Here is a 17,269-nt window from a genome sequence, read left to right on the forward strand (position 1 = left end):
TCCATTATTTGTCATATTGTATATGACGGAACCTCGCATTGTATCGGTGTGATTATTTCTAAAGCTGTAAGTGACATTAAGCATTAAAAGGGTTGATGCTGAATGTCCTTTAATTTTGCAAAGTGAGGGAGACTGAAGAGACCCAACAAGAGAGAAGCATTTTTATAGGCTTGAATGTCCCATGTGATTATAATTAAACCTTTCTTTCCATTTAACGAATAGTAATAATTACACTAATTGGTATTCAACTTTCAAATGTATTGCTTGCTATAAGCTAACATGATCTTTCTTGACCTCTAATTATAGCAATTTTGGTTATTTTTGGTATTAAAATTAGAGTAGGAATGTGTTTAGAGACTCTTAGATGACCTGTGGTAATTATATCATCCAGTAGCTGTGTAAAACATACTTAATGCTGTCACCATGGTACTAATGAGAGTCATAGCTCTAATGATGCTTCCTAATGGTCAATGCTTTTGTTAAGATCAGGAGTCTCCAGTTACTCTAGCGTATTAACCAGTCTGAATTACAACAGCTAATTGCTTCAGATTAGAATTCAGTTTCAGATGTAATGATCTCAACCAGTGACCTTTATCCTGCCTTGTTTCTTCTTCCATTCTCCCACAAGCAGCTGCTATTCAGCAATGAAATGCCACATCACAGTTATGCTAATTTTATGGTGCTGCAATTAAGCAGTTTGGAATTTTATGACAGCAGTTCTCTTCTGCACAACAAAAGAACAAATGACATGTCTACAGTAACAGGAGCAATCCCAAAGGGAGCTTCTCATGTAAGCTTCTTCTGACAAGGCAGAGTTTGAAGCTGTTAGTTATGGGATGTTAATCTATTCTCCACCTCCTCCCGTCCGCTCTTTTACACATGACCACGACTGGAACACAGGATTGTGGATGTTTTGGGTTTCAATTTCCAAAAAGAGAAATGGTGAGGGGGGAGGGGGTGTGCACAATGCAATCTGCTGTGTTTATGGTCTGAGAAGGGGAGGGGGCTCTGGCGGTAGGACTACATGTCAGTAAGGAACAGAATGCTGGCCATATGTCTCAATTCAGCCATTCTTCAGCGACAGCAGTTTGAGCTCTGACCGTCTGTCAGGGTTGCTGAAAAAAGTAGACATCAGCATTAAAAAGAGTGTATCTGATTTTCAGTATTAATAGATAAATTATCAGTTTTGATTTGGAGTTTATAAAATTCATGTTGTAGTCTTTGTCTTAAGTGCATAATTTTGATCTAAATGTAACATTGTCCTGAATTGTTCATTTTTTGAATGCTTTCTGACTGAAATTTGTTAACTAAACTCTGCAGCATTTACCCGTACACCACAACAGTCTCACATTTTCATAGTAACATATTCCTGGAAATGATCAATTCTCTTTAAATATTGTTGATTCATGCCAAGTACATAAGGCCAGTAATTGAATTTGGATCCTGTGTTTCCCCTCAAATATGCCACCAGCTGAGATGCACTGTTAATTTAGATTCCCTTTGAGTCTCCTCCCACATCACATCTGGCTTCCAGCTATTTACATTATTTGAGTAAGAGCAGATTAGCATTGCTCCCTCAAATAACACTACCAAACCAGATGAACCAGTTATTCCTCTCATTTATAATTTGTGGGACATTGCTGTGCACAAATTGGCTGTCAATACATAAGTGGCTGCATTTTTTAAAGTGCACATAAAGTGCCATAGGGCATTCTGAGAGATTTGTTACAACCAGGTGAGCAATGTGTATAGAGGTTTTTTGCTGTCTTTACCTGGTCTTACTGTAACAGGGTTTTATTATTAAACACACTGTGTTTTGAGCTCCCTTTTTGTGAATCCTTGTTCACAACGTTCCAATTATAAGGTAAAGAATTGGGCACAAACAGGCTTTCCTTGGGTTAAAGCAGAAAGATGAAATTTATTAAACCTTAAACTTAAACTCTAATATGGTTCACGCCTATGGATATACGATGCACTCATGCTAGCATGCACATGCCATATAAACATGCAGATAGGAATAGAAAAGAGCAGAAGAAAAGATAAGTAGAACAGTTTGAGGCAATATCTTGTTACTGTTTCTCAAGCTCACTGTAGTTCTTGATTAAAGATATGGTCTTGCGATTCATTGGGGCCCAGTAATCTTCTTAAAACTTTGTTCATGTGGCAAACCCTTCTCTCTTTGAGCTTCACGTGTCTTCGATGGTTTCAGTTCCCTGAGAGATGAGCAGGCAGACTCTATCAACCAAAAAAAAAGGACTCTTGTGTGGAGGGTTTGGTAAGGTAAGGTTTTTCCTTTTTTAAAAAATCTCTTTTGTCAATTTAGAGCAGAGGGGATGGAAGCTAGGGCAGTTGCATGCTCCTCTTGCAGGATGTGGGAGGTAAGGGTCACCACTTGTGTCCCTGTTGACTTCACCTGTAAGAAGTGCACCCAACTCCAGCTCCTCGCAGACCGCGTTAGGGAACTGGAGCTGAAGCTGGATGAACTTCGGATCATTCAGGAGGCTGAGGGGGTGATAGAGAGCAGTTATAGGGAAGTAGTGACACCTAAGTTACAGGATAAAGGTAGCTGGGTGACCGTCAGGGGAGGGAAAGGGAATAGGCGCACAGTGCAGGGATCCCCTGTGGCCGTTTCCCTCAATAATAAGTATACTGTTTTGGATACGGTTGGGGGGGGGACGGCCTACCAGGGGAAAGCCACAGCGGCCAGGTCTCTGGCACTGAGCCTGGCTCTGTGGCTCAGAAGGGAAGGGGGGAGAATAGGAGAGTGATAGTGATAGGAGAGTCAATGGTTAGAGGAACAGACAGGAGATTCTGTGGTCGCGAACGAGACTCCCGGATGGTATGTTGCCTACCGGGTGCCAGGGTCAGGGATGTCTCGGATCGAGTCTACAGGATTCTTAGGGGGGAGGGGGAGCAGCCAGAATTCGTGGTACACATCGGTACCAATGACATAGCTAGGATAAGGGATGAGGACCTGAAAAGCGAATATAGGGAGTTAGGATGGAAGCTAAAAGGCAGGACGAGCAGAGTTGTAATCTCAGGATTGATACCGGTGCCACGTGCTAGCGAGGCTAGAAACAGAGTGCGAATGCAGCTGAGCACGTGGCTACAGAGCTGGTGTAGGAGGGAGAGCTTCAGATATGTGGATCATTGGGATACCTTCTGGGGAAGGTGGGACCTGTACAAGAAGGATGGGTTGCATCTGAACTGGAGGGGCACCAATATCCTGGGCGGGAGGTTTGCCAGAGCATTACGGGAGGGTTTAAACTAGTTTGGCAGGGGGATGGGAACCGGAGCTACGGATCAGTGGATGGGGTAGCTGTTGAACAGGCAGATACAGAGTGCAGAGAGTCTGCGAGGAAGGTTAGACAGTTGACAGGGCAAAGTTGCAGCCAGTATGATGGGTTGAAGTGTGTCTATTTTAATGCGAGAAGTGTCAGGAATAAGGGTGATGAACTTAGAGCATGGATCAGTACTTGGAGCTACGATGTTGTGGCCATTACGGAGACTTGGATATCACAGGGGCAGGAATGGATGTTGGATGTTCCGGGGTTTAGATGTTTCAAAAGGAATAGGGAGGGAGGTAAAAGAGGTGGGGGAGTGGCATTGCTAATCAGGGATAGTATCACAGCTGCAGAAAGGGAGGTCGTCGAGGAGGGTTTGTCTACTGAGTCAGTATGGGTGGAAGTCAGAAACAGGAAAGGAGCAGTCACTTTATTGGGAGTTTTCTATAGACCCCCAAATAGCAACAGAGACATGGAGGAACAGATTGGGAGGCAGATTTTGGAAAGGTGCAGAAGTAATAGGGTTGTTGTCATGGGTGACTTCAACTTCCCTAATATTGATTGGAACCTCCTTAGTGCAAATAGTTTGGATGGAGCAGTTTTTGTCAGGTGTGTCCAGGAAGGTTTCCTGACTCAATATGTAGATAGGCCGACGAGAGGGGAGGCGATGTTGGATTTGGTGCTTGGCAACGAACCAGGCCAGGTGGCAGATCTCTCGGTGGGAGAGCATTTCAGTGATAGTGATCACAACTCCCTGACTTTTACTATAGTCATGGAGAGGGATAGGAGCAGACGGGATGGGAAAATATTTAATTGGGGGAGGGGGAACTACAATGCTATTAGGCAGGAACTGGGGAGCTTAAATTGGGAACAGATGTTCTCGGGGAAATGCACGACAGAAATGTGGAGGTTGTTTAGGGAGCACTTGCTGTGACTGCTGGATAGGTTTGTCCCGATGAGGCAAGGAAGGGATGGTAGGGTGAAGAAACCTTGGATGACAAGAGATGTGGGGCAGCTAGTCAAGAGGAAGAAGGAAGCTTACTTAAGGTTGAGGAAGCAAGGATCAGACAGGGCTCTAGAGGGTTACAAGGTAGCCAGGAAGGAACTGAAGAATGGACTTAGGAGAGCTAGAAGGGGACATGAAAAAGTCTTGGCGGGTAGGATTAAGGAAAATCCCAAGGTGTTCTACCTACACTTATGCGAGGAACAAGAGGATGGCCAGAGTGAGGGTAGGGCCGATCAGGGATAGTGGAGGGAACTTGTGTCTGGAGTCGGAGGAGGTAGGGGAGGTCCTAAATGAATACTTTGCTTCAGTATTCACTAGTGAGAGGGACCTGGTCATTTGTGAGTACAGCGTGGAACAGGCTGATATGCTTGAACAGGTTGAGGTTAAGAGGGAGGATGTGCTGGAAATTTTGAAAGGCATGAGGACAGATAAGGGCGGCACAGTGGCGCAGTGGTTAGCACCGCAGCCTCACAGCTCCAGGGACCCGGGTTCGATTCCTGGTACTGCCTGTGTGGAGTTTGCAAGTTCTCCCTGTGTCTGCGTGGGTTTTCTCCGGGTGCTCCGGTTTCCTCCCACAAGCCAAAAGACTTGCAGGTTGATAGGTAAATTGGCCATTATAAATTGTCACTAGTATAGGTAGGTGGTAGGGAAATATAGGGACAGGTGGGAATGTTTGGTGGGAATATGGGATTAGTGTAGGATTAGTCTAAATGGGTGGTTGATGTTCGGCACAGACTCGGTGGGCCGAAGGGCCTGTTTCAGTGCTGTATCTCTAATCTAATCAATAAGTCCCCGGGGCCAGACGGGATATACCCAAGATTATTACGGGAAGCGAGGGAGGAGATTGCCACGCCTTTGGCCATGATCTTTGCGTCCTCACTGTCCACTGGAGTAGTACCAGATGATTGGAGGGTGGCAAATGTTATTCCCTTGTTCAAGAAAGGGAATAGGGATAACCCTGAGAATTACAGACCAGTCAGTCTTATGTCGGTGGTGGGCAAATTATTGGAGAGGATTCTGAGAGACAGGATTTATGATTATTTGGAAAAGCATAGTTTGATTAGAGATAGTCAGCATGGCTTTGTGAGGGGCAGGTCATGCCTCACAAGCCTTATTGAATTCTTTGAGGATGTGACAAAACATATTGATGAAGGAAGAGCAGTGGATGTGGTGTATATGGATTTTAGCAAGGCGTTTGATAAGGTTCCCCATGGTAGGCTCATTCAGAAAGTAAGGAGGCATGGGATACAGGGAAATTTGGCTGTCTGGATACAGAATTGGCTAGCCCATAGAAGACAGAGGGTGGTAGTAGATGGAAAGTATTCAGCCTGGAGCTCGGTGACCAGTGGTGTTCCGCAAGGATCTGTTCTGGGACCTCTGCTCTTTGTGATTTTTATAAATGACTTGGATGAGGAAGTGGAAGGCTGGGTTAGCAAGTTTGCCGATGACACAAAGGTTGCTGGAGTTGTGGATAGCGTGGAGGGCTGTTGTAGGTTGCAACGGGACATTGACAGGATGCAGAGCTGGGCTGAGAAGTGGCAGATGGAGTTCAACCTGGAAAAGTGTGAAGTGATTCATTTTGGAAGGTCGAATTTGAATGCAGAATACAGGCTTAAAGACAGGATTCTTGGCAGTGTGGGGGAACAGAGGGATCTTGGGGTCCACGTCCATAGATCCCTCAAAGTTGCCACCCAGGTTGATAGGGTTGTTAAGAAGGCGTATGGGGTGTTGGCTTTCATTAACAGGGGGATTGAGTTTAAGAGCTGCGAGGTTATGCTGCAGCTCTCTAAGGCCCTGGTTAGATCACACTTGGAATATTGTGTTCAGTTCTGGTCGCCTCATTATAGGAAGGATGTGGAAGCTTTAGAGAGGGTGCAGAGGAGATTTACCAGGATGCTGCCTGGACTGGAGGGCATGTCCTACGAAGAAAGGTTGAGGGAGATAGGGCTTTTCTCATTGGAGCGAAGAAGGATGAGAGGTGACTTGATAGAGGGGTACAAGATGATGAGAGGCATAGATAGAGTGGATAGTCAGAGACTTTTTCCCAGGGTGGAAAGGGCTATCACCAGCGGGCATAATTTTAAGGTGATTGGAGGAAGGTTTCGGGGAGATGTCAGAGGTAGGTTCTTTACACAGAGAGTGGTGGGTGCGTGGAATGCACTACCAGCGGTGGTAGTAGAAGCAGATACATTAGGGACATTTAAGCAACTCTTGGATAGGTACATGGATGATAGTAGAATGAAGGGTATGCAGGTAGTTTGATGTTAGAGTAGGTTAAAGGGTCGGCACAACATCGTGGGCTGAAGGGCCTGTACTGTGCTGTACTGTTCTATGTTCTATGTTCTATGTTCCAGAGGTCGGCAGGAGAGGAGATGTTCTTGCTTCAGTTCTCAGAGCACATGGCATTATCTCTGGCAAATCCTTTGTTTGGGAGTTCAAATTCAAAAAAGACTTCCACGTTGCCCTGCAGGTTTGTCATGTGACTAGTTCCTTATATGAAACAGTCTCTTCACCCTCCTTGGTTGGAAGTTCAAATTTGAAAACTCCAGCCAGCCAGTCATGTGTCTAAAACTGGTTTGACCACTTCTGTGTATTGGAGAAGCCACTGCTAGATCCCCATTGTTTCAACATTGTCTGTTACCATGGAAATGTCTTTCCAGTCAAGGCTTTCAATTTTAAGTTTTAATGTTCATAATGTGTGCCTCAACCTTGGCAGGTGGGGTTTGCCTGACACCTCCACACCCAGGGGAATGAAATGCAAGTTCTCTGTTTCTAACTTACACTGCCAGGGTATAGACGTTCCAGCATCAGAATCTAAATAAGCATCCTGAAGGAAAGACAGTTCCACCAATCCCTTGAACTGGAGAGTTGCCAAGAGCACTCCATGTTATATAGTACACCTCAAAATCTCGATAGAGAATTATGTTATGAGGTTTCTTTCCTTTTATGTGCATTGCCAGTACTGTGGCTGCAATCTACACCACTTACAGGATGCAGTGCAACAATTCACCAAGGTTACTTCAACAGCACTTCTCTCTCCTCCAGCACAGTAAAACATTCCAAGGTACTTCACAGGAGTGTTATGAAACAAAATTTGATACCGAGCCACATAAGGAAATATTAGGGCAAACGCCCAAAACCTTGGCCAAAGAAGTAGGTTTTAAGGAGTATCTTAAAGGAAGAAAGACAAGTAGAAAGGTGGAGAGGTTTAGGGAGGGAATTCCAGAGCTTAGAGCCCAGGCAGCTGAAGGTCCAGCTGTTAATGGCGGAGTGACTAAAATCAGGGATGCACAAGAGGCCAGAATTAGAGGGGCACAGTTATTTAGAGTTTTAGAGATATAGCACTGAAACAGGCCCTTCGGCCCACCGAGTCTGTGCCTACCATCAACCATTTATACTAATCCTACACTAATCCCATATTCCTACCACATCCCCACCTGTCCCTATATTTCCCTACCACCTACCTATACTAGGGGCAATTGCTAATGGCCAATTAACCTATCAACCTGCAAGTCTTTGGCATGTGGGAGGAAACCGGAGCACCCGGAGGAAACCCACGCAGACACAGGGAGAACTTGCAAACTCCACACAGGCAGTACCCGGAATTGAACCCGGGTCGCTGGAGCTGTGAGGCTGCGGTGCTAACCACTGCGCCACTGTGCCGGAGGGTTGTCGGATTGGAGGAGGCTACAAAGATTGGGAGGGGCAAGGACATGGAGGGATTTGAAAACAGAGATGACAATCTTAAAAATCAGGTCATTGCTTATCTGGGAGTCAATGTAGGTCAGTGAGCACAAGGGTGATGGATGACTGGTGTTTGGTGTGAATTAAGACACAGGTAGCAGAGTCTTGGATGACCTCATGTTTGCAGAAGACTGAATTATAAAGACACAGAGACTCGAGATATTCTGTTGCCATTCCACATTGCCTAAAAATCCATGGAAGTCATCAAATGTTGCTTTTATTTTGCTCAGGGAAAAATGGTGCTAAATTGGAGAACTTGACCCCCAAACACTCCCAATTTCTATTAAGCCTTGAAATGTTTTCCTACATTAAAGACATTGTATAAATGCACCCAAGCACCAGAAACGATAACGGCAAACCCAGCCCTGTCGACACTGCAAAGTCCTCCTTACTAACATCTGGTGATTTGTACCAAAATTGGGAGAGCTGTTCCACAGACTAGTCAAACAACAACCTGATATAGGCATAATCACAGAAACATACCTTACATCCAATGTCCCAGCCACCACCATCAGCATTCCTGGGTATGTCCTGTCCCACCAGAGGTGGTGGCACAGTAGTATACAGTCGGGAGGGAGTTGCCCTGGGAGTCCTCAACTTTGACTCCGGGCCCTATGATGTCTCATGGCATCAGGTCAAACATGGGCAAGGAAGCCTTCTGCTGGTTACCACCTATCACCCTCCCTTGGCTGATGAATCTGTGCTTCTCCCTGTTGAACACCAACTGGAAGAAGCACTGAGGGTAGAAAGGGCAGAGAATATACTCTGGGTGGGGGACTTCAATGTCCATCACCAAGAGTGACTCAGTATCACTGCTACTGACCGAGCTGGCCAAGTCCTGAAGGACATCTCCATTAGATTGGGCCTGCAGCAAGTGGTGAGGGAACCAACAAAAAGGAAAAATCTACTAGATTGCGTCCTCACCAATCTACATGCCGCAGATGCATCTGCCCATGACAGTATTGATAGGAGTGACCACCGCACAATCCTTGTGAAAACCAAGTCCCAACCACATTGGGGATACTCTCCATCGTGTCGTGTGGCACTACCACTGTGCTAAATGTTAATGGTATATCAATTGTTTAATTATTTGCAGGTGGGTGTTAATTGGGGTCCTACTTGAGCACATAAGGATACACTTACTGAGACTGGTGGAGGTTTTGAATGAGGAGCTATTTGGTTTTAATCCTTTTTACTCAGTAGAATAAATGTGAAACTGAGGAAAGATAGGCTCCAGCACCATCCTTCCACAACAAGCTTTCTGGCATATCCTTCACTTTACCATTACCATCAAGCTGGGAGATCAACCCTGATTCAATAAAGAGTGCAGGAGGGCATGCCAGGAGCAGCACCAGGCATACCTGAAAATGAGGTGTCGACCTGATGAAGCTACAACACAGGACTACTTGCACGCTTAACAGCGTAAGCAGCACGCAATAGACAGATCTAAGCAATCCCACCGCCGATGGATTAGATCTAAGCTCTGCTGTCCTGCCACATCCAGCCGTGAATGGTGATGGGCAATTAAACATCTAACCGGAGGAGGAGGCTCCACAAATATCCCCACCCTCAGTGATGGGGGAGCCCAGAACATCAGTGCAAAAGATTAGGCTGAAGCATTTGCATCCATCTTGAGCCAGAAGTGCCGAGTTGATGATCCATCTCGGCCTCCTCCTGAGGTTCCCAACATCAAAGATGTCAGTCTTCAGCCAATTCGATTCACTCCATGTGATAGCAAGAAATGACTGAAGGCACAGGATACTGCAAAGGCTATGGGTCCTGACAACATTCTGGCAATAGTACTGAAGACTTGTGCGACAGAACTAGCCGTGCCCCTAGCCAAGATTTTCCAATACAGCTACAACACTTACATCCAACCGGCAATATGGAAAATTGCCCAGGTACATCCTGGCCACAAAAATCAGGATAAATCCAATCCAGCCAATTACTACCCCATCAGTCTACTCTCGAACATCAGCAAAGTGATGGAAGGTGTCATCGGCTGTGCAATCAAGCAGCACTTGCTCATCAATAACCTGCTCACTGACACTCAGTTTGGGTTCCGCCAGGGCCTCTCGGCTCCTGACTAAAGGCCTGCTCAGGTCTGCAAATGAGACCTAACCTGAGCCCGACAGAACCCCATCTAACCCTGAGCCCGACCCGGCCCATCTCCTTCCATTTTTTCCCACACCCGACCCAACCTGACCCGACCATCAGTTAACTTAACTTCCGTTTTTCACTTTGTTGCTTACCTGCACAAGCTTAAAATAACTAACAAAACCACCTTAAAGTCCAAAAAATAAATTAACATTAGAGTCACTTACCTGAGGTTGTGAAAGAGCATATCCGATCCGGCCCAACCCGAACCGAGCCCGAATGCCGGACCCGGAAGTGCGACCCGACCCAACCTGAACCCGACACATGTCGTCGGGTCCCGTTGGGTTCGGGTCGGGGAGCAGGCCTTTACTCCTGACCTCATTACAGGCAAACATGGACTAAACAGCTGAACTTTGATATCAAGGCAACATCAAGGAGCCCGAGCCAAGTTGAAGTCAATAGGAAGCAGGGGAAAACTCTACATTGGTTGGAGTAATACAAAAGAAAATGGTTGCGGATGTTGGAGGCCAATCATCTCAGCCCCAGGACATCACTGCAGGAGTTCCTCAGGGTAGTGTCCTGGGCCCAACCATCTTCAGCTGCTTCATCAATAACCTTCCCACCATCATAAGGTCAGAAGTGAAGATATTTGCTGAATATTATACGATGTTCAGTACCATATGCAACTCCTCAGATACTTAGCAGTCCATGTCCTTATGCAGCAAGACCTGGACAACATACAGGCTTGGGTTGATAAGTGGCAAGTAATATTTGTGCCACACAAGTGCCAGGTAATGACCATCTGAAACAAGAGAGAATCTAACCATCTCCCCTTGATGTTCAATGGCATTACCATCGCTGAATCACTAACTATCAGCATCCTGGGGATTACCATTGGCCAGTACTGAACTGGATCAGTCACATCAATAATGTGGTTACAAGAGCAGGTCAGAGGCTGGGAATTCTGAGGCGAGTAGCTCAGCTCCTGTCTCCCCAAAGCCTGTCCACCATCTACAAGGCACAAGTCAGGAGTGTGATGGAATACTCTCCACTTGCCTGGATAGGTGCAGCTCCAACAACACTCAGGAAGCTCAACACCATCCAGGACAAAGCAGCCGGCTTGACTGGCACACCATCCACCACCTTCAACATTCACTCCTTCCATCACCGACAGACAGTGGCAGCAGTGTTTACCATCTACAGGATACACTGCAGCAACGCACCAAGCCCCCTTCGACAGCACCTTCCAAACCCATGACCTCTACCACCTAGAAGGACAAGGGCAGAAGACGCATGGAAACACCACCATCTGCAAGTTCCCCTCCAAGCCACACACCATCCATACTTGGAAATATATCGCTGTTCCTTCACCATCACTGGATCAAAATCCTGGAACTCCCTCCCTAACAGCACTGTAGTTGTACCCGCACCAGATGGACTGCAGATGTTCAAGAAGGCAGCCCATCACCACCTTCTCATGAAATGATTTTAAAAAAACCTTTCAGTCTTGGGATCTACAAGATTTTAGGCTCCAGACACTCTTGCAGGTACAGAGATCACTTGCTTTGTATTAAACAGTGGTACTGCAGCTGGAATGCAACATATCTGCCTCTGACAACACTATAAACGTTTTCAAAGGCTGTTCCCTGCCTCAGGCGGTGGTGTAGTGGTAATGTGTGGCACAGTGGCGCAGTGGTTAGCACTGCAGCCTCACAGCTGGTGAACCTGGGTTCAATTCCGGGTACTGCCTGTGTGGAGTTTGCAAGTTCTCCCTGTGTCTGCGTGGGTTTCCTCCGGGTGCTCCGGTTTCCTCCCACATGCCAAAGACTTGCTGGTTGATAGGTTAATTGGCCGTTATAAATTGCCCCTAGTATAGGGAGGTGGTCGGGAAATATAGGGACAGGTGGGGATGTGGTAGGAATATGGAATTCGTGTAGGATTAGTATAAATGGGTGGTTGATGGTTGGCACAGCCTCAGTGGGCCGAAGGGCCTGTTTCAGTGCTGTATCTCTAAACTAAACTAAAGGGTCACTGACCCGAAACGTTAACTCTGCTTCTCTTTTCACAGATGCTGCCAGAACCTGCTGAGTGGTTCCAGCATTTCTTGTTTTTATTTTATAAACTAAACTAAACATGGGTTACATCCCACCATAGCAACTAGTGGAATTTAAATTCAAATAATTAATAGAAATATGGAATTGAAAGCTGGCCTCAGTAATGGTGACCATTAAACTCATCAATTGTTGTAAAAACCCATCAGGTTCACAAATGCCCTTCGGGACAGAAATCTGCTGTCCTTACCTGGTCTGGCCTACACATGACTCCAGACCCACAGAAATGTGGTTGACTCTTAACTGCCATCTGAAATGGCCTAGCAAGCCACTCAATTGTTTAAAGGAAATTAGGGATGGGCAACAAATGCTGGCCTTGCCTGCAACGCCCACATCCCATGAAAAAATAATAAAATGGCCTGTGTTTGCAGTAATGTATCTGTATGAAACTGTATGGCTGAGAGTAAGTTTTCATAAACAGTTTACACAGCCAGTTCACTCCAGTAAATGAAGGGACTGTGGAAGTTCATGAGTCATAGAGTTATACAGCACAGAAACAGGCCCTTCGGCCTATCATGTCTGTGCCGGCCATCAAGCACCTATCTATTCTAATCCCATTTTCCAGCACTTGGCCCGTAGCCTTATATGCTATGGTGTTTCAAGTGCTCATCTAAATACTTCTTAAATGTTCTGAGGGTTCCTGCCTCTACCACCCTTCAGGCAGTGTGTTCCAAATTCCAACCACCCTCTGGGTGAAAACGTTTTTCCTCAAATCCCCTCTAAACCTCCTGCCCCTTACATTAAATCTATACCCCTGGCTATTGATCCCTCCGCTAAGGGAGAAGGTTTCTTCCTATCTATCCTATCAATGCCCCTCATAATTTTGTACACCTCAGTCATGTCCCCCCTCAGCCTTCTCTGCTCTAAGGATAACAACCCTAGCCTTTTCAGTCTCTCTTCATAGCTGAAATGCTCCAGCCCAGGCAACATCCTGGTGAATCTCCTCTGCACCCTCTCCAGTGCAATCACATCCTTCCTATAGTGTGGTGCCCAGAACTGTACACAGTACTCCAGCTGTGGCCTAACCAGCGTTTATCATACAGCTCCGTCATAACCTCTCTGCTCTTATATTCTATGCTTCAGCTAATAAAGGCAAGTATCACACATGACTTCCAAATCACCTTGTCTACCTGTGCTGCTGCCTTCAGTGATCTGTGGACAAGTACACCAAGGTCCCTCTGATCCTCTGTACTTCCTAGGGTCCTCCCATCCATTGTATATTCCCTTGCCTTGTTAGTCTTCCCAAAATGCATCACCTCACACTTCTCAGGATTAAATTCCATTTGCCACAGCTCCGCCCATCTTACCAGCCCATCTATATCATCCTGTAATCTAAGGCTTTCCTCCTCACTATTTATGACACCACCAATTTTCGTGTCATCTGCGAACTTCCTGATCATATCTCCTATATTCATGTCTAAATCATTAATGTACAGCAAGGGTCCCAGCACTGATCCCTGTGGTACACCACTGGTCACAGGCTTCCACTCGCAAAAACAACCCTCGACCATCACCCTCTGCCTCCTGCCACTAAGCCAATTTTGGATCCAATTTGCCAAATTGCCCTGGATCCCATGGGCTCTTACCTTCTTAACCAATCTCCCACGTGGGACCTTATCAAAAGCCTTACGAAGTCCATATAGACTACATCAACTGCTTTACCCTCATCTACACATCCAGTCACTGCCTCGAAAAATTCAATCAAGTCAATTAGACATGACCCCCCCTGACAAATCCATATTGACTAAGTCCCGAAACGTTAACTCTGCTTCTCTCTACACAGATGCTGCCAGACCTGCTGAGTATTTCTAGCATTTCTTGTTTTTATTCCATATTGACTATCCCTGATTAATCCCTGCCTCTCCAAGTGGAGATTAATCCTGTCCCTCAGAATTTTTTCCAATAGTTTCCCAACCACTGATGTTAGAATGTTGGTAGTGTAGCTTAAATGCATGGAGTTCAATAGACAACATTTTTCAAGAGTCATATTAGAAAATAGGATTGTAAGGTTTAACAGGAGCTGTTTTTCCTTTAACCTTTGGTTCCAAGGCTGTATGGCTGAAAATAGAGACATGTTGTCGAAACTTTTCATCTTGCACTCATCAGGTCTATTCACAAGAATACCAATGTAAGATCATAAGATCATAAGAAGTAGGAGCAGGAGTAGGCCGTCCGGCCCCTCGAGCCTGCTCCGCCATTCAATAAGATCATGGCTGATCTTTTCGTGGACTCAGATCCACTTACCCGCGTTCTCACCGTATCCCTTAATTCCTTTATTATTCAAAAAGATATCTACCTTAGCTTTAAAAACGTTTACTGAAGAAGCATCAACTACTTCACTGGGCAAGGAATTCCATAGATTAACAACCCTCTGGGTGAAGAAGTTCCTTCTTAATTCAGTCCTAAATCTGCTCCCTCTAATCTTGAGGCTATGCCCTCTTGTCCTAGCTTCACCTGCCAGTGGAAACATACTCTCCACTTGTATCTTATCTATTCCCTTCATGATTTTATATGTTTCGATAAGATCCCCCCTCATTCTTCTAAATTCCAATGAATATAATCCCAATCTACTCAGTCTCTCCTCATAAGCCAACCCCCTCAACTCCGGAATCAACCTAGTGAACCTCCTCTGCACCCTCTCCAGTGCCAGTACATCCTTTCGCAAGTAAGGAGACCAAAACTGCACACAGTACTCCAGGTGCGGCCTCACCAGTACCTTATAAAGCTGCAACATAACCTCTCTGCTTTTAAACTCAATCCCTTTAGCAATGAAGGACAAAATTCCATTTGCCTTCCTAATTACTTGCTGTACCTGCAGATCAACCTTCTGTGATTCATGCACAAGGACACCCAGGTCCCTCTGCATAGCAGCATGCTGCAACTTTTTACCATTCAAGTAATAATCCTTTTTACTGTTACTCCTACCGAAATGAATGACTTCACATTTATTAACATTGTATTCCATCTGCCAGACCTTTGCCCACTCACTCAATGTATCTATGTTCCTCTGCAAAGTTTCACAGTCATCTGCACACTTTGCTCTGCCACTCATCTTAGTGTCATCTGCAAACTTTGACACCCTACAAGTGGTCTCCAACTCCAAATCATCTATATAAATTGTAAATAATTGCGGACCCAACACCGATCCCTGAGGCACACCACTAGTGACTGATTGCCAACCAGAATAGCACTCATTTATCCCCACTCTCTGCTTCCTGTCAGTCAACCAATCCTCTATCCATGCTAATACTTTACCCCTAACGCCATGCATCCTTATCTTATGCAGCAGCCTCTTGTGCGGCACCTTGTCGTAGGCTTTTTGGAAATCTAGGTACACCACATCCACTGGGTCCCCATTGTCCACCTTGCTCGTAATGTCATCATCGAATTCCAAAAGATTTGTCAAGCATGACCTGCCCTTCATGAACCCATGCTGCGTCTGCCCAGCGGGACAATTTCTATCAAGATGCCCTGCTATTTCTTCCTTGATAATAGACTCAAGCATCTTCCCCACTACAGAGGTTAAGCTAACCGGTCTATAATTCCCCATCCTTTGTCTACCTCCCTTTTTAAACAGTGGCGTCACATCTGCTGTTTTCCAATCTGCTGGGACTACCCCAGAGTCCAGTGAATTTTGGAAAATTATCGCCAGTGCACCTGCTATTTCTCCCGCCATCTCTTTTAGTACCCTAGGATGCATTCCATCAGGGCCAGGAGACTTATCAATCCTTAGCTCCATTAGCTTGCCCAACACTACCTCTTCCGTAATAATGATTGTTTCCAGGTCCTCACCTACGTTCGCCTCTTTGTCAATTACTGGCATGTTATTAATGTCCTCCACTGTGAAGACCGATACAAAATACCTGTTCAATGCCTCGGCCATTTCATCATATCCCATAACTAAATTCCCCTTCTCATCCTCTAAAGGACCAACGTTTACTTTAGCCACTCTTTTTCGTTTTATATATTTATCGAAACTTTTGCTATCTGTCTTTATATTCTGTGCTAGTTTTTTCTCATGTTCTATCTTACTTTTCTTTATAGCCCTTTTTGTGGCTCTCTGTTGACCTTTAAAGTTTTCCCAATCTTCTAGTTTCATGCTGCTTTTGGCCACTTTGTATGCCTTCTCTTTCAATTTGATAGCCTCCCTTATTTCCTTAGACACCCATGGCAGATTACCCCTTTTCTTCCAGTCCTTCCTTTTCACTGGAATATACTTTTGCTGAGCACTTTGAAAAATTGCTTTGAAAGTCCTCCACTGCTCGTCAACTGTCCCACCATAAAATCTTTGTTTCCAGTCTACTTTAGCCAAGTCCTCCCTCATTCTATTGTAGTCCCCCTTGTTCAAGCACAGGACCCTGGTATTGGATTTTATCTTCACACTCTCCATCTGTATTCTAAATTCAACCATACTGTGATCACTCCTTCCAAGAGGATCCCTAACTATGAGGTCATTAATTATTCCTGTCTCATTACACAGGACTAGATCTAGGATAGCTTTCTCCCTCGTCGGTTCCATTACATACTGTTCAAGAAAACTATCACGGATACACTCAACGAACTCCTCCTCAAGGCTACCCTGACTGAGCTGGTTCGACCAATCTATATGTAGATTAAAATCCCCCATGATAAGGGAAAACAACAACTTTATACTGTATAAGAAGAGAGTGCTGATTGGTTGGCAAGTGAACACTGATTGGTAGAGGCATTGGAATGGAGAATGCACTAGTTTATGGTGACTGACAGTTAACTGCCAAGCTTTGTTTGAAATTTAAACCAAGAAGCTTGACTCTGATTGGCCAAGGCATTGACTCTTCATACACTTTCCCTTAAGCTAACACAGATTCTAATTCATTTAAACCTGTAGAGCCCTGCTATAAACCTGGGTTATCACTAATACCACCGAGTCAGACAGAACATGCCAATATTTCAGGCCTGTGTTAGCTTAAAGGAAAATGTGTGAAAAGTAAATGTGTTGCCTCTCCACCTTGTATTTCCTGCACTGTCTGTGGAAATACCCTAAGATA

General features: G+C 45.3%; 1 protein-coding gene across 3 annotated transcripts in view; it reads left to right on the plus strand.

The window, feature by feature from the left end:
- Nucleotides 1–17,269, plus strand: part of LOC137347339 (tumor necrosis factor alpha-induced protein 3-like) — a 145,796-nt gene that overhangs the window by 19,170 nt on the left and 109,357 nt on the right. The window contains exon 1 of one of the 3 annotated variants that reach the window (XM_068011791.1): nt 2,263–2,280. The exons of the other annotated variants lie outside the window; for them this stretch is intronic. The gene's annotated coding sequence lies outside the window, so the exon portion shown is untranslated. Of the gene's footprint in view, nt 1–2,262; nt 2,281–17,269 lie in introns of those variants that run through there. 3 annotated transcript variants of the gene reach the window in all.

The sequence above is a fragment of the Heterodontus francisci genome, chromosome 31 (genome assembly GCF_036365525.1).
Source record: "Heterodontus francisci isolate sHetFra1 chromosome 31, sHetFra1.hap1, whole genome shotgun sequence".
Lineage (NCBI taxonomy): Eukaryota > Metazoa > Chordata > Chondrichthyes > Heterodontiformes > Heterodontidae > Heterodontus > Heterodontus francisci.